The 27033-nt window shown below is 40.8% G+C and overlaps 1 long non-coding RNA gene across 1 annotated transcript in view; it reads left to right on the forward strand.

The window, feature by feature from the left end:
* LOC107518130 overlaps positions 1-27033 on the forward strand; it is a 389106-nt gene that overhangs the window by 80948 nt on the left and 281125 nt on the right. The window contains exon 4 of the long non-coding RNA XR_004953935.1: positions 7702-7757. This is a non-coding gene — a long non-coding RNA (uncharacterized LOC107518130). The remainder of the gene's footprint in view (positions 1-7701; positions 7758-27033) is intronic.

Genomic DNA, 27033 nt, shown 5'->3' on the forward strand with positions numbered 1-27033 from the left:
ATCTGGGTGTGTTTCTGTCTGTCTGTCTTTCTATTATCTATTCGTCCATCCATCCATCATCTATCATTTCCGTACTAGGTGTTTTGAGATATAATTCACATACTATACAATTCACCCATATAAGGTGTACAAGTCAATGATTTTTAGTGTATCATAGAGTTGTGAAACCATTACTATGAACAATTTTTGAACATTTTCACTCCCAAAACAAAGTTGTATCTTCAGCAGTCACCCCCATTTTCCCCACCTTATCTTTTCCCTCAGCCCTAGGCAACTACTAATCTACTTTCTATCTCTATATGTTAGCCTATCCTGGGCATTTTATATAAACGGAATCATATAATATGTGTTTTTTTGTGACTGCCTGCTTTTACTTAGCATAATGTTTTCCAAGTTTTATTCATGTCATAGCATATATCAATCCTTTGTTCCTTTTATGGCTGAATAATATTCTGTTCTATGGCTATACATTTTATTTACCTATGCATCACTTGATGGACTTTTGGAGTGCTTACACTTTTGGCTATTATGAGTATTGCTGGTATGAATGGTTTACAAATTTTTGTGTGGACCTATGTTTTCATTTCTCTTGGGTATATATCTAGGAGCAGAATTTCTGGGTCACCTGGTAACTCTATGTTTAACCTTTTGAAGAAGGGCCTGTTTTCCAAAGTGACTGCAGTTTTACATTCCAACCTCCAGTGTATGCAGGTTCTAATTTCTCTGCATCTTTACCAACCCATTGGTTATAACCAACCCGTTATGTTTATTATAGCCATCCTAGTTAGTGTAAAGTGGTATCTCATTGTTCTGATTTGCATTTCCTGGACAGCCAATGAGACTGAGCATCTTTTCATGCCCTTTCTGACCATTTTATAACTTCTTTGGAGAAGTGTCTAGTCAGATCCTTTGTCCATTTAAAAATTTGATTATCTTTTTAATATTGAGTTCTAAGTGTTCTTTATACATCCCAGATACAAGTTTGTTATTGGATAGATAATTTATAACCATTCTCTCTCTCTCTGTGTTTTTATTTTTAATTAATAGTTTTAGCCACTGAAGAAAGCCTTCTGAAAAGAATAAAAAAAATTTCTAGGACATTATCTGCATTTATAATCACTACGCATTTCTATTCAGGGGCAGTTTATATATGGATTTAGGTTTAGGGAGAATGAAAAATGCACTTTCTGTATAAAAAGTCAGCTACAAATTCTATTCTGTTTCCCATTTGGTAGTAAATTAAGAGGGAGAAGAAATTCATTTGTACCGTATATAAAGTCCTAATATTCTACATTAGCATTAGTGTTTTTCCTCATATTTAAAGATTAGGAGCTGATTTAGAATCACTCTGATGGAATAGCTAGACTCTGTGCTTTAGATTTCAATGGCATTTGAGAGAATTTTCATGCAGAATGTAAAATTTGACCTTTTCAAAGTTCACCCTTAACTTACTTCCATTTAAAGGAATTAGAAGTCTTGTTTACTATGGTTTTTCAATATATTCTTTTGGCTAAAATTTGTTTATTTCAAATTATTTAAAATCGAGGTCCCCAAAACAACCTCTTTATTTGTTGCTCTTTTAACAGCATCACGGCCTAAGTTTCAGCAGCGACCACTGAGATAGCTCTCCATAGCTCACCTCTCATTACATGGGCCATCGCTCTTTTAGCTGCTTTTTAAAATTGCCGTGGAGATTTACATACCAAAAATGTTGCCCGATGTATATGGTTATTCAGCCACTTTTTAGCATAACTCCATGAGTACGAAGAACCATGGAATAGGGGAACTCAATCTTAGAGATGGTTAATGCAACTCCTCTTACGGGTCATAGCAGCACCCAGTAAGAGCACGCTGATACATGTGATCTTTTAAATATTATTCTGTATTTTCTAATGTTATAGAATTAACATAATTTTGTAATTCAATAAGCAATTATTTTAAATTTTGTCCTTTTATTATTATACAAGTAGTACTTGCCTATGTAGAAAACATAGAAACTGCATAAAGCAAAAAAAAAAATGAATAAATAAATGCAAAATAAATATCGCTCATAATTCTACCATGCAAACATGACCAGTATTAACATTTTGGTGTGGTTTCTTCCAGAAAAATCAAGATGGTAAGGTAATCTGGTCTGTTACCTACTTTTTCTGCTAATAGTATATTGCGAATAGCTTTTCATATAATAAACACATTACATACAGAGAAAATAGCCTTCAAATCCATGTCCATATTTGACAATTCAATTAACCTTGTGAAGTAGTCTGGGAAAGTGATTGACTCTATTTTCTCTATTTTATGCATGAGGAGATGAGGTGAAGAGAATTTAATAAAGTTGTTTAAGTTCTCAAACTAAAAAGTAACAGCAAGGGGACTAATATTTGCATTTTGACTCAAAAACCAGTGTTCTTTTCACTGCGAGGCTGGTGACAGTAGAGACACTGAATCATCAAGGCAGGAAATTATTGCAAATCTTAATTAAGGGCATTCCTCACTCTGAGTTAACAAAAAAATTGGATTGAATCATGAACTACTGTTGAAAGGAATTGCATGGCTTTTTGTGACTCATTAAGGGCTAATTAATTGTTACCATGTAAATACCTTAATTATGCAAACATCTTATGAATAAAGGAGAACATAATTTATAAACAAAAGAAAGAACAGATGTGACTCTATACATTAGGTAATGGAATTATTACTCAAAAAGTACCTAACCAGTTGGAGAGGTGCGCTATCACGATGATGTGTGATAGATGAAGGCAAAGTTCTCCACTTGGGCTCTCCAAATCTGCTGCATATATATAGAAAGCTTCCATCAAGAGGGGCATCAACTTCTCTCTGTGCTAAGCTCAGTTATGGTAGCACATGGATGGATGTGTGGTAGGCTGGTATCTGTTGTATCTGTGTAGGAGCTGGCAATAGGATTTGTTTTGCAGTGTTCCAACATGCTCCTCTCTGCTTGCTGCACGTGCGGCGAGGGAGGTTGGCTGAAATCTATTCTTGTATCTATATCCTTCTTGGCACCCAGAAAGGCACTGGAACTAATGCTAGATTGCTTAAGACTTAGCTCAATAGCAAGTATGACAAAAGACACATTAGTGTCGTGAAGCTATTGAAAAAGGCCGATGGAAGCCTTTCTTTAATAGAATTTCATCTAAAATGGAAGTCAGCAAATTATGAACTCTGGGTCAAATATGGCCTGTTATCTGTTTTTGTAAAAAAATATTTTATTGGCACATAGGCACGCCCATTCTTTGTGCTGCAACGGCAGAGTTGAGTATTGCATGGAGGCCACATGACCTGTAAAGCTGAAGATATTTACAGAGTATCTGGCCCTTTACAGAATACGTTTGCCCATCCATAATCTGCAAAAGGATATGAGAGAGAGAGAGAGAGAGAGAGAGAGAGGAGAGAGAGAGAGAGAGAGAGAGAAAGAGAAAGAAACGTCCAGTTCCAGTCTCAACTCTGGCCATTGCAATTTAAAAAGAGATAAAAGTCAGTGGAAGCATTCTTGGAGGGAAATTCACCAATATGCATGAGAACTCAAAATTGAATCCCACATGATGACACAGAGACTGAGATATTTTAACTGGAAAAGAGAGGCTTCGAAGATGGGATTTTGGAGGGAAGTAGAAGATTCTTCGCTGATTTAAGATGCCAAAAGAATGCTGAGTGGAAGGACTTTGTAGCCTCAAGTAGGGCCATGGGTAACAGTTACAGGGAGACCGGTTAGTGGACTTTCCGACAGTGAGGCTGGCCTGGGAGGTGGGGTTTCTTTGTCAAAGCTCAAACTGCTCAAGGCTGAACTGGGTGATTACACATCAGGAACATTAGAACAAGAGATTCATGAATAAGAATAGTAACTATTTTGGTGACACCTACTGTCTACTGTCAAAACTTTATACACATCACCTCTAATCCTTGTAAATAACCTTGTATTATTATGAACCTCACTTCGTGAATGAGGAAACAATTCAGAGATAGTAAAATGTCTGCCCAAACTCATGAGTCTAGTAAATGTCAAATCTGCAGTCAGATGGGTTGTTGGATAAGAGTTGTTTTTAAAAAAATTGTTTGAGATATTTGAAAACAGAAGAGAGCAAAGAATAACATAACTAAGATAGCTATTTCTACCACCTAGCATTTATAGTTATTAACAGTTGTCAGTTCTGGGTTGTATAATATCTATGAAGCTTCTTTCTATTTTTTTTTTAAATTAAGTTTATTGGGATAACATTGGTTAATGCAATTATATAATTTTCAGGTGTACATTATAATTTGACATCTATATATTCTATTGTGTGATTCCCACCCAAAGTCCAGTTTCCTTCAGCTACCATATATTTGATCCCCTTTATCCACTTCTCCCTCCCCCTACCTCCCTATATTTGACCCCCTTTACTCCATCTAACTGTCCCTGCCTCCCCCGCCCCCTACCCTCCGGTAACCAATAGTCCATTGTCCATGTCCCTGAGTCTCTGTTTGTCCTGTTCATTTGTTATGAAGCTTATTTCTAAGTTGGTTATGTTATTATATATTTTTAATATTCTTTAAAAACAATATAATTTATATATACCATGAAACGTTATAGTTTTAGTAATATTTGTAGGCAATATCCTCTTAAACTACCGACATCTCCGTTCTGCTTGTTCCTTTTGTAGCTGGTATTCTCCAGTTCTTCATGAGACTAGTCACAGACTCATTTTGGGAGGGACCTAAATTATATTGATATTGTTTATTTTCATTGACAAGTTAATAATCCAACCCATTGCTTCCCTTTGCATGGCCCTGCTCTAAAAGACTCAGTAAAAAGAATAAGATCTTACATTATTAAACAAGTCCCTATTTTGTAATTAAACACACATTTTATTTAGGGCACATAGAAAATTGGAAATGGCTGATTCAACTTTTTGCATCATAATTTTGTTTTACATTTTTTCCCCTCCCTTTCCTTGTTTTACTTCCCATTTTTCGTCTTGAAATTGTCATATAAGCTGTGCTTGGTCAGCATAGCTGACTGAAGTTGTTAGTGTTTTCTGAACCCATTTCCTTCCAGCCTCCCTGCAGTTCTGCCAAACTGCTGTGTTCTCCAGACACAAAACGATTCCAGTTAACAACTCTGCCTTAATGATAGGGGAAGTGGGGGCTCGCTGCTCTCCCCAAGAAGAGCAGAGCAGAGCAGTCCTAGTAGACAACTCAGTTATGGGTCATTTTCTTAAAGAAAATCTTGGTTAGGTTTAACTGGTCGTTTCGGCGACTTTTGTTTTTCTTGTTCGTGCGGGAATTGTGCCTCCTGCTACGTAATGGCCCCCAATGCGTTCACGGGAGTCCCGTGGGGAAGGAGGTTCTCATAGACATTTCCAGTTAAGTGGCAGCCTCAGCTTCCCCACTTTCTTTCTACTCTGATGCCCTCCTCCCGGGGTTGTGCTCGGTCCCCCAAGGACCCCATTGTGCCAGCCGCTGTGTGGTTTCTTTTGGTCACAACCCTGAGTGCCACGACTGATGAAAGGAAGCCTGTGAGATGCCAGAGCTCCATCTGGTCTACGGCACAGTCGAGGGGTCGCCCATCCTTCTTTGTGCCCTCTCTAACGGAGCGGCCGCCAGTGCCGCTGGCGCCCAATGCCCTTCAGAGATTTTGATGACTGTGCTAGAACCGATGTAGTAAGTACCACAAACTGGGCGGCTTAAGTGGAAACTTATTGTCTTACAGTTTTGGGGGCTAGAAATTGGAAGTCAAGGCGTTGGTAGAACTGGTTCATTCTGAGGACTGTGAGGGACGATCTGTCCTGCGCTCTCTCCTGTATTCTGGTAGTTTGCTGGTAATCTTTGGTGTTCCTTGGCATCCCCCTGATCCCTGCTTTCATGTTCACGTGGCGTTCTCCCCATGCGTATGTCTGTGTCTAAATTCCTTTTTCGTAAGGGCACCTGTCCCATTGGATTAGCGCCCATTCTATTCCAGTATGACCTCATCTTAACTAGTCACACAAGCAATGGCCTTATTTGCAAGTAAGATCATATTCTGAGACCTTGGTGGTTGGGACTTGAACGAGTGAATTTTAGGAGGACACAATTCAACCCATAACACTGCTCCTTCAGGGTTGTTTGCGTTTTCTCTTAGTAAGAATTGAAAGAGACACTTTGATTACAGGATCGTGATCAAAAGAGGATCGAGAGGAGGACACAAATGAATCACTTTGTAGATGGGAAATCACAATCCGGATAGTAGCTGTTACTAAGGAATTATGTTTTTAAGGAATTATGCTTTTATGTTCATGTGGAGGATGAGTCCAGCAAGTGGTCTGCATGGAGAACACTAAAGAAGTCTTCGAGCTCCTCTTTCTCTAGTCATGGTTAGAAATATGGGGATTTTGTTTCATATTTGCCAGTAGGAAGTTGTTGGTGTTATTATAAGGGAGCTTGTGTCGAACAAAGAGACACCCCTAGTACTCGCCTCCCTTCCACCCAGAGGATTGCTTCCTACCTTTCCCCAAAGAAAATGAACTACAACAGCCCCTTAATACAACCCTTTTATTTTTTATTTTTTTGCTGGCATTTAAGTGCATAGTAAGTGTTTGTGGAATGCATACATGAAGGTGAGCAATTTATCTTTTATATGATATGAGAAGACTGTGGAAAGAAAAAAAGGGGGATTGCTTATCTGCCCCCCTGATTTCCCAGGGCAATAAGGATAAACTCAGATTATTTACTAAAAGCACCTCAAAAGCCGTTACACCTTTAGCCAGTCCTATCAGGGCCTATTCCTTAGTCCTGAGGCTTGTCAGGAGAATAGGTTCGGGGCTTGATGAGGGTCCGGGCAGAGGAGACGAACCTAGAGTTTCCCTACCTGCTGTTCTGGGGCAGAGATAGTCAAAACTCCACACCTCCTATCTTAAAGGAGGTACCAAAGCTGGTTTCCTCTTATCTTTCACTGGCACAGGCCTTCGAGTTCAGATTAGCCTTTTAAAGAAAATAACCAACTTCTTATATATTTTTCAGTCTAACAAAGTCAACCATAAGTTAATAAAAGCATAAATTAAGGAATATAAATTGGTAGTTGGCTGAAAAAAGTTTAACCCAGTTGCTTAAATGTCAATTACATAAAAAAATTATATTTGTGCAATGGTGTGTTCCATAAAGGTTTCCATGAAAGCTTCTGATTAATTTCATGGAAAAACAGAAATATGGCCTATTTCAAACAAGTTATTAAATATAACTTTCTATCGATTACTGTGAATCGCAACGTTGTGTTAAGAATTCGTTTTCTACACGCGCCCCTTTAAAACACATGTTTCCTTGAGTCTGTGTTGAGCCATCAGATCTCTCACACCTGTTTTTCAAATCAGCTGAAAGTCGTCGTGGCTGGAAGTGAATTAGCCACAAAGGCAGGAGTGAGGAATCAGTAGGCAATCTACTGATTGTAGGGAAAGAAGCCACATAAGCTAATGGTTAGTGAATCTCGAGAGCGAGTGGGTGTAGGGCTTCTTCTAGGAAAAGGGAAGAAGTTAATGGGGAGGAAAAAATGAATTAAAGATCTGAGAGGAAAAACAGCATCTTGACAGAAGGCAGGAAGGGCGGACGCAGGTCTGAAATGGAAGGGAGAGTCTGAGAATGAAGAAGGGGCTCCTGTTTTTTTTTTGGAGTCAGGAGGAAATGAAAGTGGGCACAAGTTCAGAGACCTCACCTTAATCTTATTTTGTGCAGGAAGAAACCGAAGTCCTGAGAGATGACGGAACCTGCCCACGATCACCTTGCGCAAGGTAAGTCCCAGGTCCACTACCTAGTTTTTCACCACGCCAGCCTTGCCCCTCTCATTTCTGCTTCCTGACAACGGCACTTTTGTTTCCTTGGCGCATTTAATAATTGTTCGCTAGATATAGTTGATGGCTGTGGAAAAGAAAAGGGGCGAGAAAAAAAGTAATAAAAAAGCAAATTTAATTCAGAGGAGAAACAATTTAAATGCTTAATTGGTTGGGAAAAAAATCACAAACAGGTGGTGCTCTAGTCTGCCCGGACTCTTCAAATGAGAGTCTGGATGTTATTTTGTATTCAGAATGAAAAATATAGAAGTCTTTGAGTATAAAGATACATCACATAGTGTGCACGGTGTGAAGGTTATATGAAGAAAGCCAATTTGGACTGGAAAGAACATCGACTTTTTAAGGAGTGGAGGCAGATTCCAGCTGCACAGCTGATGTTTAAATGGGCTCGTGTGGATGGCATCAGTGGGTGTAGGCAAGTTTGCGTGTCGTCACGAAATGGCAGCCTGGAAGAATATGGCCACACGATCACGTTTCCAACTGTGCCACACCGTTATCTGAACCCCAGGCTGCCAAAGGCAAGACATTTATGGTCCAACTTTTCTAATTTTCACTCCAATTCGATCTGCATGTCCTGTCGGTGCCCTCTAGATAAAGGCCCCCAGGAACACAGCTGTATTTGAATGCGTATGAGGGAGAATACCACCAGGGGGAACCTTGGCGTGTCCCAGCAAGAGTGTCGGAGAGGACTTATTATAGGGCTTGCGGTTGGCCGAGTAATTCGGGGAGGATCCGAGGAAACAGGAGCTCATTCTGGGTTGGGTGCGATCTGAAATCAAGGGCAGTGCTATGATTGGCCATCTCAGCGAATCTTACCCAACGGGAGGGCAGCAGAGTCAAAGCTGTAATTGGGAAAGACGCAGCAGTCACTCATATTAGCCGAGCTTTGGCGTATTTTGTGACTTGGACCGTGTTCAGGCTTTGTCTGTTTAGACATGATCACGGAGTGGCTGTCTTGTTCCGTCGTGCTCACAGAGCGGCCTTGTCTGCTGTCGATTTTCTGCGGAATTGTTTACGTTCAATAGGAGAATGTGAGGTCCAGCTAATAGGTCTCAGTCAGCTCCCTGCATGCCAAGGGCTGCTTTTCTCTTTCTCCATATGAATTTATTTAGAGAAAAAAAGCAAAGTTTCTAGATTCAATTTCCAAAATTGCGTGTGTATACGTGTGTGTGTCTATTGACCCGCACGTCAGAACATGCAACTGGGCAGTATGTATTTTGGGTAAGTTCACTGAGAGCAGTGGTGCCCTTGCACTAGCCACTCTCACTTCCTCGCATAGACTCCCCTCCTTTTTGTTTCAATGATAGGACCTGCTCTAAACAAACCAGCACCTGAAGGTTAAACTTACCTCATTAGCACATTGCCTAAATCAACTGTGCTAGCCAGCCCAGACTGCACTGTAATCTCAGGATTCTCAAATCATTGCTATTTTCCAACAGTTCAGAAGGTTTGAATGTCGAGAGGGTGAATAAAGAATTCTAAAGAACAGTTTAATGATTTTGTATTGATGCGGTGATGCCTAAAGCATCTATTTATTAATTTGCTGCACTCTGCAAGGCATTTGCTAATAGTGACTTTAACAATGCAAAAAGCAGTAAATATCAAAAAGAAGTTATTTATCTTGTTCTCTGACTCATGGACTGTCTTCTATAGTCCTAGAGCCACTCCTAAAAATTTGAGGGAGAAAGCATTGATTTGTGGTCTCTGTGTAGAAGCAATTGCACATGGAGTTGCCAGTTATCATTGCAAATAAAAAGCCTTTTAAGAAATCAAGTAGTTTGTGTTAAGTAACAAAATTTGGATTTATTCAGTTTGGTCCCCAGAAAATTTAGGGCTTCTTCGACTCAGTAAAAGGTTGTATTTGGTCTGATCCAACATAAAAATGACTCAGTAGAAAGAATACACCAGATACCAGGGAGCCTGGGTCTTTGTCTTGGTTCTGGCCATAACTAGAGGGCTATGCATAAGTTCATTGATTTTTTTCGGGTTTTAGTTTTAGTGTATCAAATGGCCATATTAATGCTTGCCACATTAATACCTGAGAGTTAGTAGATTAAGTGCAATAATGTTTATTAATTTTAAAAAGCCTCCAAAGAAGTAGAGCCCCTTTAAAGAAAAGATGGCAATCTGCTAATGTCTCTTTCATACAGGAGAGCATTTTTGATGGGTTTTGGAAATTAAAAAAAAGGGGGATTTTGGCATAGTTGGGGAATACAGAATGTGGAGAGCCAAATCATTCTGCATAAGCATAAAATTGGATTGTTTAGGAGCAATCGGGGAGAGAAGTAGTGTTGAGAGAGAGAAATGGGAAGGAAAGGAAAAAAGGAATCATCAGCAAGAAGGCGTGAGGTCTAGAGATGTACTAGAAGAGGGTACCTGATAGAGTTTTCAAGAATAGTTATATGTAATGTACTTTAAATTTATTTATTTGCAGTACGGCAATATAATCCTCTACTTCTGACCTTCAGTAAAAGTTTTTCAAAATACAAGGGCTTTGTATACACTTTGCTTGCAATGAAGATGGGAAGGGGCTGGGTTTGGGACAATCTAGGAGAAAACAAATAAATAGTTAAAAAGTGCAAAACAGAACAAAATTTCGATAGAGGCAGAGAACTCAAAATAGAAATGACCCGAGAACATAAGTTCTTCCAGCAACAGAAAGAGGCCTTGGGCAGGCCTTCCAGAGAGTACAGGACAGAAAGTTGAGCCAGTTTTATAGACGTTAAGGGACAAGGTGACCTAAGATGATATGTGGGTGAGGAATGTAAAAGGCTAGGGGGGAAAAAAAACAAAGCAAAAACAACATAAATTATAATCATTACTTGAGGAGTTATGGAAAATATCTAGATAGTTCAAACCAAAATAAATTTTAAAATTTAAATCCCTTTCCTTCTCATTATGGAGCTAACTTAGAAAAAAAGTTTAGTTCTTAGCTTTCTGTCATCAGACTCTCAGTCAAGAAACAATTTTGCAGGACTTGAAAGTGAACATGCACTCCCTTTTTTGGTGTCAGAAAACACAACTAATTTGGAGTGATTCTTTCATATTCCTGATTATGAGGACAGAATTATAGCTTTCGAACTCAGTTTCCGGGTTTTCTATTTGTCAGTGTCTACAAACCAGGCTGTTTTAAACCTGAGATCACAGTTGGGGCTTAGTTTGTATATCTAAGTGGGAGAATTTTCAGATTCCCAAGGCCTTTCTTGAAGTTTGATTGGCATGTGTTCTCTGGTGCTCGAATGAAAGAGAGAGAGGGGACTTGCGACCTTTCTTTCAGCGCTGTCTGAAGCAGGTAGAGCTTTCTCCGCAGTCACCTCAGTCATAACCACTCAAAGCGTGGCCTGAGGACCCGCAACATCAACATCTTGGGGCTTGTTAGAAGTGCAGAATTCCAGACGCCACCCGAGACCCACTGGATTGGGCTCTGCATTTTCATGTTTGAGAGACGCATGGAACATGTCTTCATGTTTGAGAAGCACTCATCTAGGAAGTGTCATGTGTAAATCTGTTTCTTCGGCATCCTGAGCGCCGACCTGTGAAAAAGGGAAGGGATTGTCGCTGCCGTCATTAGACATTTCATCAGGGATTTGGCTGCGAATTCAATGTGACTTATGCAGTGTAGGGGCAGAAGGGACAGTAAAGGCTCGGCCGCCTCTGGAGCTCTGTAACCGTTTATAGAATGGCCGAGTTGGGTTCTCAACATGCTCTGCACTGAAACGAGACTCGGAGCTGCCCACCAGGAAAGTTGGAATAGCTGATATCTCCAATACTCTGAACAGGATTTTAAAGCTGGCAGAGATTTTGTGAAGTAATCTAGCTGTTATGTTGCTGGTAAAGGGCTTGGGGGTGGGGGGACAGTAACAGTAGCTTCTGGGGTCAAAAAAAAAAGTGTCTTCTATTTCCTTCGTGTCATCTTAAAACTCCTGGTAGAGTGGAATTCTTACAAAATGAGTACTTGATGAATGTCATTACCAATGATTTGCACCCCAGCAGTAATATTTTTAATGCAGCTCATTCCAACAAATGTTCTGCTTCCCGTGTTAACTTGTATGTACCCAGCAACCAAAAACGTAAACTGCTGAGTGTACAGAATATTGGGCTCCGGCTAAGTGTGATTAGATATTGATTTCCGAGCCCCACAAACAGTGATGCAGAATCTCCCGGGCCCTGCATCATTATGGATCGTGGAGCTGACGTTGGCAGAATCCCAACAATCACAGTTTGTGAAAAAATGTTAGCGTGGCCGTAAGGCCCAGGCTATGGATTTGACCCCTGTGTGTGGCCCTGATCCACTAATTGTCCTTCTCACCCTGTCTTTGCCTCTGCCTTTGCAGACGTATACTCTTGGCCACCAAGGGGACTAGGCGGACAGATGTTTAGTGCAGACTCATCCTGATTGCTAGAAGAAAACAACTCAGACTTATAGGTGATGAGCTGGCAGTGGAGAATAGGACAGTATCTCCCACTTTTTAATACTTGTATTGCATTTCTGTTCTGTATCACACTGCTCTTCTTTCTGTGCTGTGGGAGTTGCCATCGAAGGACTGTGAAAAAATATCTATTTACAGCTCAACTATATGGTGTTGAGAATAAGAAGGGCCACTCTATTTACAAGTTGTGGGAGATTAAGGATGGCTATAAATTTTTGACTTTCCTCTCGAAACATGGGGTCCTTGTCCCCTCTCCTTGAACCCGGGCAGGCTCTGCAACTGCTTTCATTGACAGACTATGGTAGAAGGGATATTCGCCAGTTTTTGGACCCAGACTTTGAGAAACTGGCAGCTTTTATCTTCTGTCTCCCAGAACCCAGCCCCCATACCGTGAGAAACCTAAGAGGCTGAGTGAAGGTGTTCAGCTAGCAGGCCTAGCTGCGCTCCCAGGTGGTGGTCAGTATCGGCAAGCCGTGGGAGTGCGGCAGTTTGGATGTCCAGTCTAGCGGAGCCTCAGATGACTGCAGCTGCTATCGGACCACACCTGGCTGAAAGAACCGAGGGAGAACCAACCACCTGAGCCAGGCAGCCCACAGAACTGTGAGAGAACTGAGTCACTGCCTTTTTGAGTTTTTTTTTTTTTTTTTTTTTTTAAATAATGATGTTTCGGTCAATGACAGAGTGCATATACCGCGGCGGTGCCATAAGATTATAATGCAGCTGAAAAATTCTTACTGCCTGATGATGTTGTAGCACAAGGCATTACTCATGTTCGTGATGATGCTGATGTAAACAAACCTACTGCATGCCCGTCGTATCAAAGTACAGCACATACAATTATGTAGAGCACATAATATCTGATAATGATATAAATGACTATGTTACCGGCTCCTGTATTTACTATACTACAGTTTTTATCATTGTTTTAGACTATACTCTGTTTGCTGTAAAACAGTATGCCACGTTATGCTGGCAGCAGCCTCACGCATCTTGTATTTTCTGCGTCTCTTACTGCATCATTTTCTCTTGTTATTTACCCCGTCTCTTGACTGCATCATTTTCTCTTGTGCTTGATGTAATCCCGTGTTGTTTTGTACAGTAACATGCTGTATAGGCTTGTAGCCTAGGAGCAGTAGGCTGTACCATGTAGCCTAGGTGTGTAACGGGCTACACCATCTAGGATCGTGTGCATGCACTCTATGATGTTCACACAATGACAAAACCACCTACTGATGTATTTCTCAAAATGCATCCCCATCATTATTTGGCGCATGACTATATAGCAATAGATAAGTGGAATACGAGTTACTCAACTTATTTATAGGAGACTATTCTACAGCTACGCAAATCTATTTTCACTCCTTCAGGCAAGATCCCACACTTAAAACTCCTTTCTGCCCAGGGTAAACACTTGGCCCACCCAACTTCACAACATCGTGCCTTCTAAAGTTCAGACTTTGAAAGGTGCCTTCTCATTGAGAAGAGCCCCATTCTTGTTTTATTAAATTTCACAGAGTCCATCACAGTGGTGAGACCATCAGGTGTTCCTGGTTCTTTTCCTAAACCCAGATCCAAAAGCAGCATCGTGCACATCTGTGAGCTCGTCCGCTCCTGATTCCATGTGGCCAGTTCGTCCAGGGTGGAGCCGCTCTGGCGGGGGCTCCGCCAGAGCACCAGTCAGTGTCCACGAAGCTCCTGTTGTTGCCTCTTTGTCTGATAAGTGGAAGCTCCCAAAGGACTAGGACTATGGCAAAGTCAACTTTTTATTTTGGTCTCTCTTCCTATATCTTCTCTGTGGGAAGTTGTGTCAGTTCATGAGTCACTACATAGTGGGCTGGGATTTGTGTAAAGATCAGATGCAAACCTCCAAACGCAGATACCAGTCTCCACATCCACTTTGTTCTAGCTCAGGAGTCTCAGCCCTGGCTACACGTTAGCGTTCCCCTGAGAGAGTGTTCAGAAAAGCGAAACCACACAGGCCTGGGCTCAGCTTGCATTAATTAAGTCAGAATATCTGGGGGTGGAATGCCAGCTTTGATTTAACGAGAAAATTTCCCAACTGATTCATGGATGCAGGGAAGGTTGAGAAACATGGCCAGCCTGATGACGATTTGGCCTCTTGTCTGCAGTCGTGAGAACACTGTGCTCCCCAGTAGCCCTATTCTTTAGGGCCCAGCTCAAATATTATTTTCTTCATGAAGCTACATAGTCCCACAATTGACATGTTTTTTTTTTTCTTCTCTTGAGTTAGTAGTATTTTATTTTGACCTGTATACTTTATCATTTCCTCCTCCTCATACTCATGATATATGTCTCTGACATCTAGGCGTTCATGGTGGGAGCTCAGTAAATACTATTTATTAAATGAAGACGTGGCTGGGTGTCAGGAGAGCCATCTTGCTTTGCCTTCCCTTGGGCACTGAGTATGCTTTTGTGTGGGCGGAGGCGGAGGCATCTGTGTATGGCCTCGGTCTATTCCCCTCAGTTAGAATTGCCTCGTAGCCTCCCTCACTTCCCCCTAACCTTGGCAGGGCAGAGTTGCCATTGCTCTTGAATCTCTGCCTCAGGTTGATCCTTGTCTCCATCTCTCTTCTTATTATTCGGTTAAGTTTTTTCTTTCTTACTTTAACGCGTCTTCTTTACAAACACAGGCTCCGATGGTCATCGGAGGGAAGATGGATGCTCCACAGTGTGCTGTGGAGCGAAATCCTTTCGAAAGCACTGAGACTGATGAGGTGGCCTGCTTATCTCCCCACTGGCAAAGGACCAGCTCTTTACCGAGTTAAAGTGATAAACATTCCAAGAGCAGGCTCCGAGGTCACCAAGCGCCACAGTGCTTTGCGGAGTCTCTGTGCTATCAACACTGATGAAGGCACCAGACGTAAATCTTAGCGAGCGAAAGCACCAAGTGGAGAATCGTTTGGGGTTTTAGGGCCTCTGCTGAAACGTTACTGATTTTCAAGTTTCCAGTCGTCTTAGAACTGACTTCAAAGAGATGTATCCATGTGTGTCTTTTCCACTTTTTGTTTGTAGCATTTTTTCACACCTTGTTATTTGTTCACTCATTATTATGAAACACAAGCTAGCTCAGTTTTTTTTCTTTCTTTAGAATTCAGTATTTTAAGAGGTTAAAGAAAAGTCCTCAGATTTTCCTGGAATCAGAGTTCCCCTTTGAAGTTCAGATCCATCTCAGCTCTAATTCAGGAGGGAGTTATGATTCTGTGATGGACTCGTGACATTTCTTATTGGGATATAAAAGGTCAGATTTTAATGTTTCCTGTGATATATGCATCTGGCTTAAGATCAGGCAGTTTTGAATGATGGAATTTAATTGTAATTTAGTAAAGGTGTAAGAGATGAGAAATTACGGCTTTGCTGCAATGCCTGAGCTATATACCAAGTCCTGAACAAGGGGCGTGAAGGTTTGTGGGTGAGAGCTGTGTAAAGTAGCCCTCCAGGAACACCGTGATGATGGTTCTGAGTAAAAGCAAAAACTTGTCTTGGCGCGTGTTCCAGAGATTACCTGATATCCTGCCTTAGGAAAATAAAGACTAGAACCAAGGTGTAAATCCTTGTCTTCTGGACATCCCCAAAATTCAGATGGATATCTATCTATTATTTTTCATTTTGTCTACCTGCTTCAAATTCTTACATCGTCACCTCCTTTTTACCCCAATAAGAATTCTTGAGTACACAAAGATCCATACCCTCTTTCTTTCTTTTTTTGTGTGTGTGTTTATTTATTTATTTTTAACATCAGGACTATTTCAGATCAAATTACCCGAATGTGAGTTCTCCCTTGCCAGTTCAAGAACATCACTTCTCTCCTGTCTTATATGAATCCAAGGAGTGATACAGTTAGCAGGTACGTCAGCCACACGTTTATTAATAACCGAGGTAATGCAATATGGTAGAAAAGCACAGGGCCCGGACTTAAGCCTTCAATCCTTATTAGCACTTAGACTCTCTGAACTTCACTCTCCTTATCTGTAAATTACCCATCAGCCTCAGTTGTTCATCTAGAAAATTGTTTTGAGGCTTAAATAAAACTGTAGACTTTTTGGAATGTGAATCTACTGCCCGTGGTACCTGATAACACCCCCTTGTAGTGAATTCTTTTCTCATGCGGTTTTAATTTTTGTTTGCGGGATCAATCTCAGTTGGGATTATTCTCGGTCCATGTGAATCATATGTACAGTGGTTTGTGGGAGTGTATTTACAGAGAAGTTTATATTTACCATGGCTGGGTGTCTCCAGAATTTTACTTGTCCAGGATGAATTTTTACAGAAATTTGTCAGTTTGAGATTCAGACACCACATGGATAGTATTCATCTGGACTTCACGTCTCCATGTGGCACAGACTGGGGCGGGGGGCCCACCGGACCTGAGGCTTCTTTGCTTCTTTTCTGGCTCCCATGGGAAGTTCTTTCATTTCCCTTATACAGAGGGGACAGGACTACATGGGGATCTATGACCCGTCATCACACTTCATATGGGTCCAAGGCCTCACCTCTTAAGGACGGCAACCAAGGGTGCTGTCTCCCAGGGTCCTTCTGCCCTTGCTTGTATGTGGTGTTTTTGGTAACTGGAAATTTCCTGTAGTGTCTTTTTAGTTTGGCTTAAAAAATCATTACTGTAGTTTATCCAGTATCTGTTTTGTAAAGGGAAAGAGGATCTCAGGTCAATTTGCAACATTGCTGGAACTTAAAAACAAGTGTATATTCTTTATGAGCGCTTTTCCTTGATTAATCACTTTATTTTATTTCCTAAAGACACCTCCGTTCACTGGTTCTTGATGCTGATATGCATAGGAAGTCCCCTGGGAGGAAGGGAACGTCAGTAAAAGGATAATGAGGAATATTTGTAAATTACTTTAGAGTTATATAGTTGCATTCGTGTCCATCATCTCATTTAATCTTCACAACAATCCTGTGACGTAACTGTTATCTCAGTGAAAATCAAAGTCTTAGAAAGAGAAAGTAGACTGACCAATTTACACGAAAATATTGTTAAATGAGATTATACACGTAAAGCACTAAGAATATAGCCTGGCATATAATAAACACTCACGTAATGAAATCACACGCCCTCATCCTCATCCTGGTTATTTTTGTCGTTGTGTGTTAATTGCTGCCTGATAGAGTTCGTGCTGCAGCCCAGACTGCCGACCCCACACTGGTGCCATGCTGTGGAGATCAGGTGTCGTGAGCAGAAGCCATCCAGCACGTGGGAACAGCCTGGAATGGTGAAGACAGCTGGGCCCGAGGCAGGGGCCCCTCGGGCAGATCCCGTTAGTTTTCCAAGTCTGCAATTCCCAAATACATAAAATAAGAGCATGGTCTTGAAGGTTTCTCTAATGTCTTTGATGCCAAATCCCAATGCTTTTCCATGAGCACCTCATTAAATTCTCCCATAATGTGGACCTTTAGCTACACGATGAAAGAGTGAGGGGCCACCATGGCCCTGTGGTTCATGATGGCTCACAGCCTCCTCATCTGGGGAAAGATGTATTCATTTCTACAATGTGCTACATTGTAATATGTTTGCCTTTTTATTTTTATAACTACAAAGTAAACCATGTAGCTCTATCTTCTGAGCTTATGAGCTTATTTCATTCACTAGGCAAATATTCAGTTGGGTGCCTACTATGTGCAACGTGCTATAGTCACTTGGTTCAAGCGGTAGGAGCTGAGCCATGAATCAGCCCTGCAGGGACTAGTTAGTGTCAGGAAGACTAAAGTTGTTTCAGCAGCCAGAGGCTTCTCCTGTCCTCACCAGCCACTTGGCAAGTGTGTGTCAGAGTCACCAAAGAGACCTTGTGAGTGTACAGATGACTCAGCTGAAAATGCAGCCAAGAGAAAGGGCATCAGGAAACTGAGACAGCTTGTCTACAAAGTCTTTGAAGAGGCCACTTACCCTCTCCACTCCTCAGATTCCTTCGCCGTACATGGGAATTGTGTTGAAATAGTCTATGAGATTTTTTTCAGCTCTAAACATTTTATGATTATGAATCTGTCACTGTATGTGGAAAAGATCTCAGGACACATGTCCCAGGGCTGGTCACCAGTGTTGCCCTCTTACAGCAGCAAACAGCAGGAGCATTTGTGCTTGGAGCTTCTTGGAGAGAGAAGACCCAAGGCCCCGAGTCACAGTGATTCTCCCCAGGTTGCACAACTGTTGTGCAATGATTGTGAGTAAGAAGCAATTCTTGCAGCTCCTGTACTTGTAGGCTGCACCTTCAGTTCTGAGGTATGTTAACTCAGAGCAGCAGAAACAGAAATGCTCTTAAGAAATGGGGGATGTCCATCTCCACTAGGCTCCTGGTTGACGGTGTACACAGGTGTGTCTCAATAATAACTATTTACCTAGAAACAGTCAAGGTTTCATTCAGGCTTAATATGAGAAATTGTGCCAATTCCTAGTCTTTTATATAACCAAGTAGAAAGAAAAAATGGCCATTATTGAGAACGATACACATACGAAAGTGATATTTTCTTGAAAGAGACGGGGTATTTTAAAATACACCGGTGGAAGCGGTGATGGGGATAGTGGAGGGGGCAGTATTTTTTCAGAGAAAACAGAAGAATCCAGTTTTTTATGTGTCTGATGTTTTTCACAGATGTGACCTATTGGTTTTGACATCCGATGTTCGTATGTCGGTTTGATTTATAGGGTGGCTAATTCTGAGGATGGGGAAATCAGGACGGAAATTTTGGAATATCAATCACAATCTTCATCTGCTTCCTTGTCTGGTACGGCTATAATTTGTGGGCTTTACATGTAAATTAGACATTTTCTTATTCAACAAAGAAACTAGAAAAAGTAATGTGTGTGTGTGTGTGTGTGTGTGTATAAACAGCTCCTACATCTGCTCTAAGGAGAAATGACAAAGAATTTTAACTCTGTCTCTTATAAATTGGGACAATATTTTTTCTTAGTTATTCATATCCAGCTCCCAACAACTCTGTTGACACTAGAGGTTTGGGTCAATATTTAATAGCAAAATAAAATCTAGTTGACAAAATCAAGACCTCACTTTGCGTTCTTTACCTTATGTATAGGAGTGAGGGGAGCTGCTGGGACATGTAGGCAAAGAGAAACTATTGTGCAAAGATGGGAAAGGATACAGGAGAGTCTGAGTTTAAATGCTCCCCTCCTTTTCCTGTGACAGGCTTGGATGTAATGTGACCACGAGCATCCAAGTCTCCCTGAGGAGATACTTCTGGCTGGAAAGGGTTGATAGCAGACCTTGTAAGTTCTGGACCTCTGGGCCTAAATTTTACCAAAATTCTCTTCTACTTTATTATTATAAATTGTCTGCCTGAAATTCCCCATAGTGAGGAGACCGTTTAAGATTTGGGTTGTTCTAATTATCTTTTCCAGTGTCCTTGGTTGAACAAAGTCATCTATATTTGTATAATGCCGCTGACATGGCTTACTTTTTCAGGCTCTCACCCTACAGGTCACTTTGGAAGATTAGAAGACAGCCTAGTGGAGAGGAAAGAGGCCCAGGGGCTGACTCAGAAGTTTAGGGATTGAGAAGCTCCTTATTTTGTGGCCGTAACAATTCACTGAGTCTTAATGATCTGTTTACTTCAACTGTGAAATGAAGAGAAAATAATACTTGCCTACTTTGGAGGCTGTTGTGAGTTGGGGTTGCACCCTGCACACCACAGATACTAGAAGTATCACATCTTGGTTTCCATCTATGTTGAAAGTGTGTTTTCCATTCATTCTCATGGGGCCGTGGAGCGACAGAGATGAAGTTGAGAAGTGCAGGGTGCAGGTCTTTCTGCAGGTGGCCATAGCAAGGGGGATTCTCTCCCAGTTTTGCAAATGATTTAAACTCATATGCCATGTTCCTTCTTGCTGCCCTAGTCCAGGGCCTTTCCCAGTGATGGCTGAGAGCACCTGATGGCCTGGGCATCAGCAGACTGGAGAATTTCATTTGTAGGTCTTATTCTCCAGTGTGGCGATGGTGGGTTTGCAAGTAGCACATTCATAGATAGAACAGATTGGGACCAGCTCAGGATATCTAGCCACCAGGAGTGTTCCCGCTCTAGTTCTGTAAGTTTACAGAGTACACGTGACTCCTCCAATCCCTTTTCTGGGAAATGTCCATTTTTTTTTATGACTTCATGTTTTCTTAGCATCCATAAGTTATATGCATTGAACCCTGGGCAGTGGTTAAGATCATAAGCCTTGATCCAGCTGCCTACTTTCAAATTTGGTCTCCTTCACTTTAAGATGAGAGACCTTCTGTAATTCACATATATCTCTGAGCTTGAGTTTCATCATCTGCAAAATGAAGATAATAACAGTCTTACTGAATAGGGTTAAAAATGAAATAATTTATATAAAGTACCTAGCATGGTGGTTGGCATCTGGTAAGATCTCACTAACATTCAATTTATATGAAATTAGTGTTCGCTGAGGTTTGAGCTGCGATCTTTGACAGATTATGTGAGTTGACCCATTAGATCAGCGGTTGGCAAACCACAACTGGAGGGCCAAATCCAGCTCAGTTCCTGTTTATGTAAATTAAGTTTTATCGGAAAACAGCCACGCCCACTTGTTTATACGTGTGCATCTGTTGGCTTTTGCACTACGGTATCAGAGTTGAAGAGTTGTGACAAAGACCATGTAGCCTACTAGCCTAAAATATTGACTACTTGGCCTTTTACAGAAAAAGTTTCCTAATCCGTGCACTAGGCTATTGACTGAATTGAATTCTAATTCCCCTTCTATGGCTGATTTGCCTGATTTTGGTACATCATTTAATCGCTTTGTCTTCCTCACATTTAAGAAGAATGGTCAAAGAAATCTGGTTGGACATTGGGCACACGTTGGCCCCAGGAAGTGAAATGATGCATTGTGGCCATCGTTGCTAACTGAACAGGTTTGGTGAGATATTGGTACATAATCACGCCCAAGAGAGTGTGAGCCTGGGTGACTGAACACGCTGTGAGATGCCTTTCATGCAGTTTCCACTAGAAACGTCCTGCCTGTTATGGCTTTAACCTACACTCTCATCTTTACCTAATGCAGGTACTTTATAATTATTTTCCAAAGGAGAAAAGTTGTCAGGGGAAAAAAAATGAATTGAGCGCAGCAGCCATATCAGATTAAGACTTATTTTATACTGATATTCTCAAGACCTGTAGTAAGACCCCAAGAATTACAAACATGGATATCTCCTTTATTTGACATTTTAAAACCATAGCTGAACATAAAAATGTGAGAATGCAAATTATCCCCCAAAATGACATTTTTACGATAAAAGTAATCTATTTAAAAGTCACATGAATGGCTATAGCCATTTGACACTGTTAACAATATAATGATGTGTTAAAATGCTCGAGGAAGGATTATGTCAGTGTTTGATGTTTTTATAAGTTGCGGCTGTATAAAAATGTCAAATAAGAATAATCTTATACTTGACATTTTTCACTTCGTTTTCACTCTCAGAATAGCTCTGTGAGTTCTGGTTACCCTTTTGCTCACACATTTGGTTTTTTCTCCCCTAAAATAATTTTCCGTGACTACCCACGTCACTACTTTGTTTCCTTCCTATTAAATTTTTCTTCGCTTTAAAAGAGCTTTTGGTGTTCTTTTATATACCCTTACAATACTCTCCAATTTCCTCTTTATAGAAAAGAATGACTTCTTAAAAAACAATTTTTTTTTGGCCAGACTCCTGAAATAGTATCCCTCTGCATCCCTCGGCCATAGGCACACTGTCTCCTTTCTTCCCATGGCCAGACAAACGAGAGCACCGATTCTTTCCTTTCGGGAAATAAACTTGTTTCTCCCCTCCTCTTTTAATGTTGTGTCTTCGAATTCTTTTAAAGTTTCTGGCTTCCATAATTTATTTTAGCTAGAAGCATCATTCCTGAACCCGTGCTGACGTGCCCTGCTCATGCTGACAGACGCTCCCACTGACACATTCTGAACAGTGTGGTGGGTGCGCAGGTCCATTCTGCTTGAGATGGGCAGGAGTTTTACAGAAAGAACCTCTGAAGGGGAAAGGAGGAATTGGGAAAATTCCGTGGTCAGTACTGTGAACAATGTGATAAACCAGGATGCCTAGTTTTGGAATGGGCTCACCTTTCTGCCGTGTGTGTGTGTGTATGCACACGTGTGCCAGACGGCATGCACGTGTGTCTAGGTAGTTTGGGATCTTTGGCAACCTCACACATACGCACGGATGCACTGTATGCTCACACAAAAAAAAATGGTAATATTTTAAAAAAGAGCTCAGTTAAGAAAGTCAGGAGTGGGGTTTGCTTCTAAGTTTCCTGAAGCCACTTGAAGGTCTTGGGGCCTCAGCTTCATTTTCTTTCTGTTATACTCTCTGCAGATACACTTTTCCTCTTTACAGTCCTGCCCTTTCTTTCTGCCTAAATGCTCCACCTCTCATCTAAACTAATCCCTCCTCCCATGTCCTTGAGCTCACTTCCTAGATCTGCCTGCCTGCACTTCACCCTCTGAGGAACAACTTTTGTCTCCTGTATGATTCGTTTTGCCCCTTCCACTGACTAGAAACCTCCTTAGCTCTTTTTTGTCCTAAGAGACCCTTCCTTGCTCCACCTGCACTCAAGCTAACAAGCTCCCCACCCCACCCAAAGTTGTTTGTATCTGTAATTTCCACACCATTACCATCTACTCCCTCCTCATGTCCTCGAAGGCAGGCTTCTGCTTCCCACCAGGTCCTCGGAAGGTTACGATGAGCTTTTGACTCCCCCATCCAGCCATCTGTTCTTGATCCTTGTGCTTCCTGAGTTTTCTCAGTTTTGAGACCCTCCTCCTTACACTCTCCTTTGCTGCCCATGTGCTGTGGCCTCAGGTGCTTTTGTACCTCGGGGGTCTCCGGCTTCACCAGCACCTCTTCCTCATGCCGGGCCCTACAGCAGTTGTTTCTGACAGTTCTATCCTTAGTTCTCTTCTCATTCTTCACTTTCGTAACCTCATCTCCTTTCATCTCTAGAGAGATTTACTTACCTGCCTCCAGGATTCAAATTTGTCTGGCCACCACTGCCCTCTTTTTCTCGGTGGGATTTATTGATCATCTCTTGTACAACCCTAATGTATGCATAGAAAAGTCCATCAATTAAATGCTTTATTTGGGAAATACTATTTCTGTGACCTTACATAAATCAAATGTTGTTTTTCTTTTTCTAATTTGCTGAGATTTTTTTCCCTTGCTGTTTTATAAACAGGATGTTTTGAGAATTCTCCTCTCAGCAGGTTCCAAACACAAACTTGCATTACTATTCTTACAAAATAATAAACAGCTTTGGGCTATAAAACCTTTCAAATTGTTTTTTCACAGAAGGGATTTGCACGCTGACTCATTCCTACTATATTTATAACCTATCGCCAAACCACTGCAAAGGCAAGATTTCTAATAAAGCTATGGAAATTACATGCATTGCAATGGAGCTGAATACATTTACATTTGTAGTATTTTAACATCTCCAAATTTATTGCAGATTACCTTGTTTGTGCATGTCTGTGCTTTAATAGTTTTTTATAGCAGAAAATGGTGGTTTATGATTGTATTCCCAGTAGAAATTTATTACGAATCCACCACATGGAGTGTTATATAGAACTACACTTGTAACACGAGTACTTTTATTATTGCTAAGCAAAGTCTACTGTACCTTATAGAAAATTAGTGATAATAGAAATGTCAAAGAAGGGAAGTTGGCTTATGGGGGGGGGGGGTCTTCATTTTATCCTTAAATTGTCACAGAGGTTTTCGATTTTGTTTTAAGGTGGAAGATCTATTCTTTGACGGTTAGGATATCAGATAACATAACCATGTAGTACCTCTTCTGTCTCCTGCTCCGAGGTTCCCTCATGCCGATATTTGTTAAAGCAAGAGAGGGACAAAGGGACAATACCAAATATTAACCCCACGAATAAGTCCATCTTCTCATAAGAATCAATGGCACCAATTTCTAGCTGCCTCCAGACAGCCATAAGCCATCAGAACTTTCCATGAGCAGAGGTCGTGGCAGCTGTTACTGCAGCGTGTGGAATATTTTTCTTTTTTCTTCTTCTTTCTTACCTAGCATTTATTGGGCATCCTAATTGAAGGATTTATGATACCTATTTCTGCTGCTGGCATTTGCAGTTCAGAGAGACTGTAAGGAGGAGAACAAAAGAAATTTCATATTTATGCCAATCAACATCTTGCATGGGAATCCCCAGAGATTTCATTTGGGGCCAGTTGCTAAACCTTTGCCTGATGGGTGGAGTAAAAAAAAGAAAATGCACCTAAAGGTATTTTTTTTTTAATGCATGAGATTAAAAAAATACTTGCCTTACGTTTTCCATGAAGAGCCTATAATTATTTTATAATCAGGAGAGACGCCAATAAACGTAGTTAACAACATTAAAAAGTAAAAGCATTGTGCATGACACCTTCCTTCTTTGTCCTTGATGAGTGAGTACATTTATTTGGAAGCCTTTTTGTTATTTTCACTCACCACCATGTCCCTAGGAAGGACCGACATCACAGGCTCAACCTCCTCTGAAAATCAAGAGGGAGTTACAGAAGTTTTCAACTATTCAAGGTTCTGCAGAGGGTACCACTGTCTGGTACAGTCAGGAAGGGCAGACCTGAGTCTGATACTTTGTTCGAATCATGGCCTTGAGTCTCTGCCCATGCTACAAGGTTTATTGTACAAATGAGATAATGTTTTAAATATGAAGACTTTTCAACAGGCTTTACAAACATAAAGCACTGTAGAAAAATCTTAAAAGTCAATTCATCATTTGTCCTCTAACCGGTGCTTAGGTATAGGCCTATGTACAGGTAGAGACATTTTGGTCATGGGATCATCCAAACCCTGGGAATGATTGTGTTTATAACTCCAGTCTGATCAACTCTTCTTGTCTAAAGTTCCAGCAGAACTTCAGCCCCTTTGCTATAAACAGCAAATGGTTCATTAAAAATTCAAGTACAGGCATGAAGCACATTTTATACTCCATATAAACTGTTGTTGAATTTTTGAGAAACTTAATGTTTTGAAAATTCATGGACAAGGAGAGATCATTTGGAGTGCCTGAAATGTCTTTGAAGTATGACCTTCTGTACTTAATGGTTTGTCTCTGTTATCCTTCCTACTCTGTTTCTGAATATGGAATTATAACTTTCGCCTTCTGCAAAGTTGACAATTTGGTTGACAGTTTTTAGCTAGGAGGCAATCGAGACCAATAACCAAAAATTATTTCTGAAATCCTAGTTAAAATAATATTTATAACAATAGGTAGAACAGCACATTGAAAACTCAGATAAATTAAGAACTTAGAGAAGTAGCTGGCTAGGACTTAACCGTGTCTAGAAATGTATCTCTTCAAGCAGCCATTCTGATATTCTATAGATACTGCCACTTTAATTCTTCTTAAACTAGTAGTCAAAGCTGTTATTAAAATGTTGATCAGTGGCTTTTCGTTAGGGCAGCAGGTCAATAAAAGCAGAATAGCCCTCAGTGCAATAACCTTCCCAAGTGGATCCATTTTTCCTCCTTGTAAAGTTTTCAGCTTACTACCATGCTAAAGAGAAAACATAAACTCAAAACAAGAAGGTGTACCAGAGGGAGAGCGTGTGGGAAGCTTAGTGGATTGACTTTGCCTCAGGCTTAGCCGTGGATACATGTAGAGTGGACCATCGCTGTTTGTTAGGTAAATGATTTTTTTTTTTAAAATAGAAATAAAACCTGTTTCCAATAAGACTTAATGCACTTCCAGTATCTCTTTCCAGCTTTTCTAGTTCTCGGCATCATTTCTTATTACATTTCACTTAAATTCATTATTATAAAAAGCTGCAACTCAAAGTGAGCGGCATCATTTCCCATAGCTGGCATCTAGGCACCCAAGAGGAAATTAATCAAGGCAGAAATGGGCAGACAGCTGTGAGACAATGAAGTGACAGCAAGAAGGGGGACATAATAAAGCAAACCAGAGTTTGCTGACAGGTGGCTGCACATCGAGACTGAGAGAAAACGTTTATTCATGAAAATTGCTAGTAGACCCTAATACTTTAAAAAATGTATATCGAAATAGTTGATATAAAAGAAATTCAAAACTTTTCTTCTGCGTTTGGCTTTAACATCCTCTTAAAATTATCTCTGGTATCCTAGGGACTGTAAAATTGGGGATAGGATTGGAAAACCATAGAAGAGACCCATGTGTAGTGAGAAGCATGCTATAAATTATACTTTTAACTTGCTCATGTATTTCTTCAAGTGACCAACTTTCGGTCAAACACATGCTTTGCAGATGCCTCTGGCTAAAAGCATGAAATAACTTGTTTGGGGCTTTTTCTGCTAAAAGTGACACAGTGTTCAGTTGACTAAGTCAGTTATCATAATTTCAGTTGCATCTCTATGGCCTTTCCTGGGATGAGTCTGTTACAATAACAGCAACTACGTTGATTCTTTGGAAAAATACGAAAAATAATTGCGACATGCGCCATCAATTTTTGGCAGTAGGTCTCAGCAGTGGGAAGATGGAATGTATCAGAGTTACCTGTCCATGTGTGCGTTCCCTCCCAGAGGGGAAAAAAAAGGAATAATATCCATCATCATGTACTATTTAGATAGGTAGCCACAATCTCGGATGGGCGGGACTGTGTGTGTGGTTTGGAAAAGTCCTACATACAATACTGATACTTAATCTTCTGTGTTGAGGACAGTCAATTTTTGTGTTTGAATTTATAAGCTCAACAACCAAGAGGCTGTTTCCTCCTGGATGCGCTCTATAATTTAGGGTTGCT

Source organism: Rousettus aegyptiacus, unplaced genomic scaffold, assembly GCF_014176215.1.
Source record: "Rousettus aegyptiacus isolate mRouAeg1 unplaced genomic scaffold, mRouAeg1.p scaffold_m13_p_13, whole genome shotgun sequence".
Taxonomy (NCBI): Eukaryota; Metazoa; Chordata; class Mammalia; order Chiroptera; family Pteropodidae; genus Rousettus; species Rousettus aegyptiacus.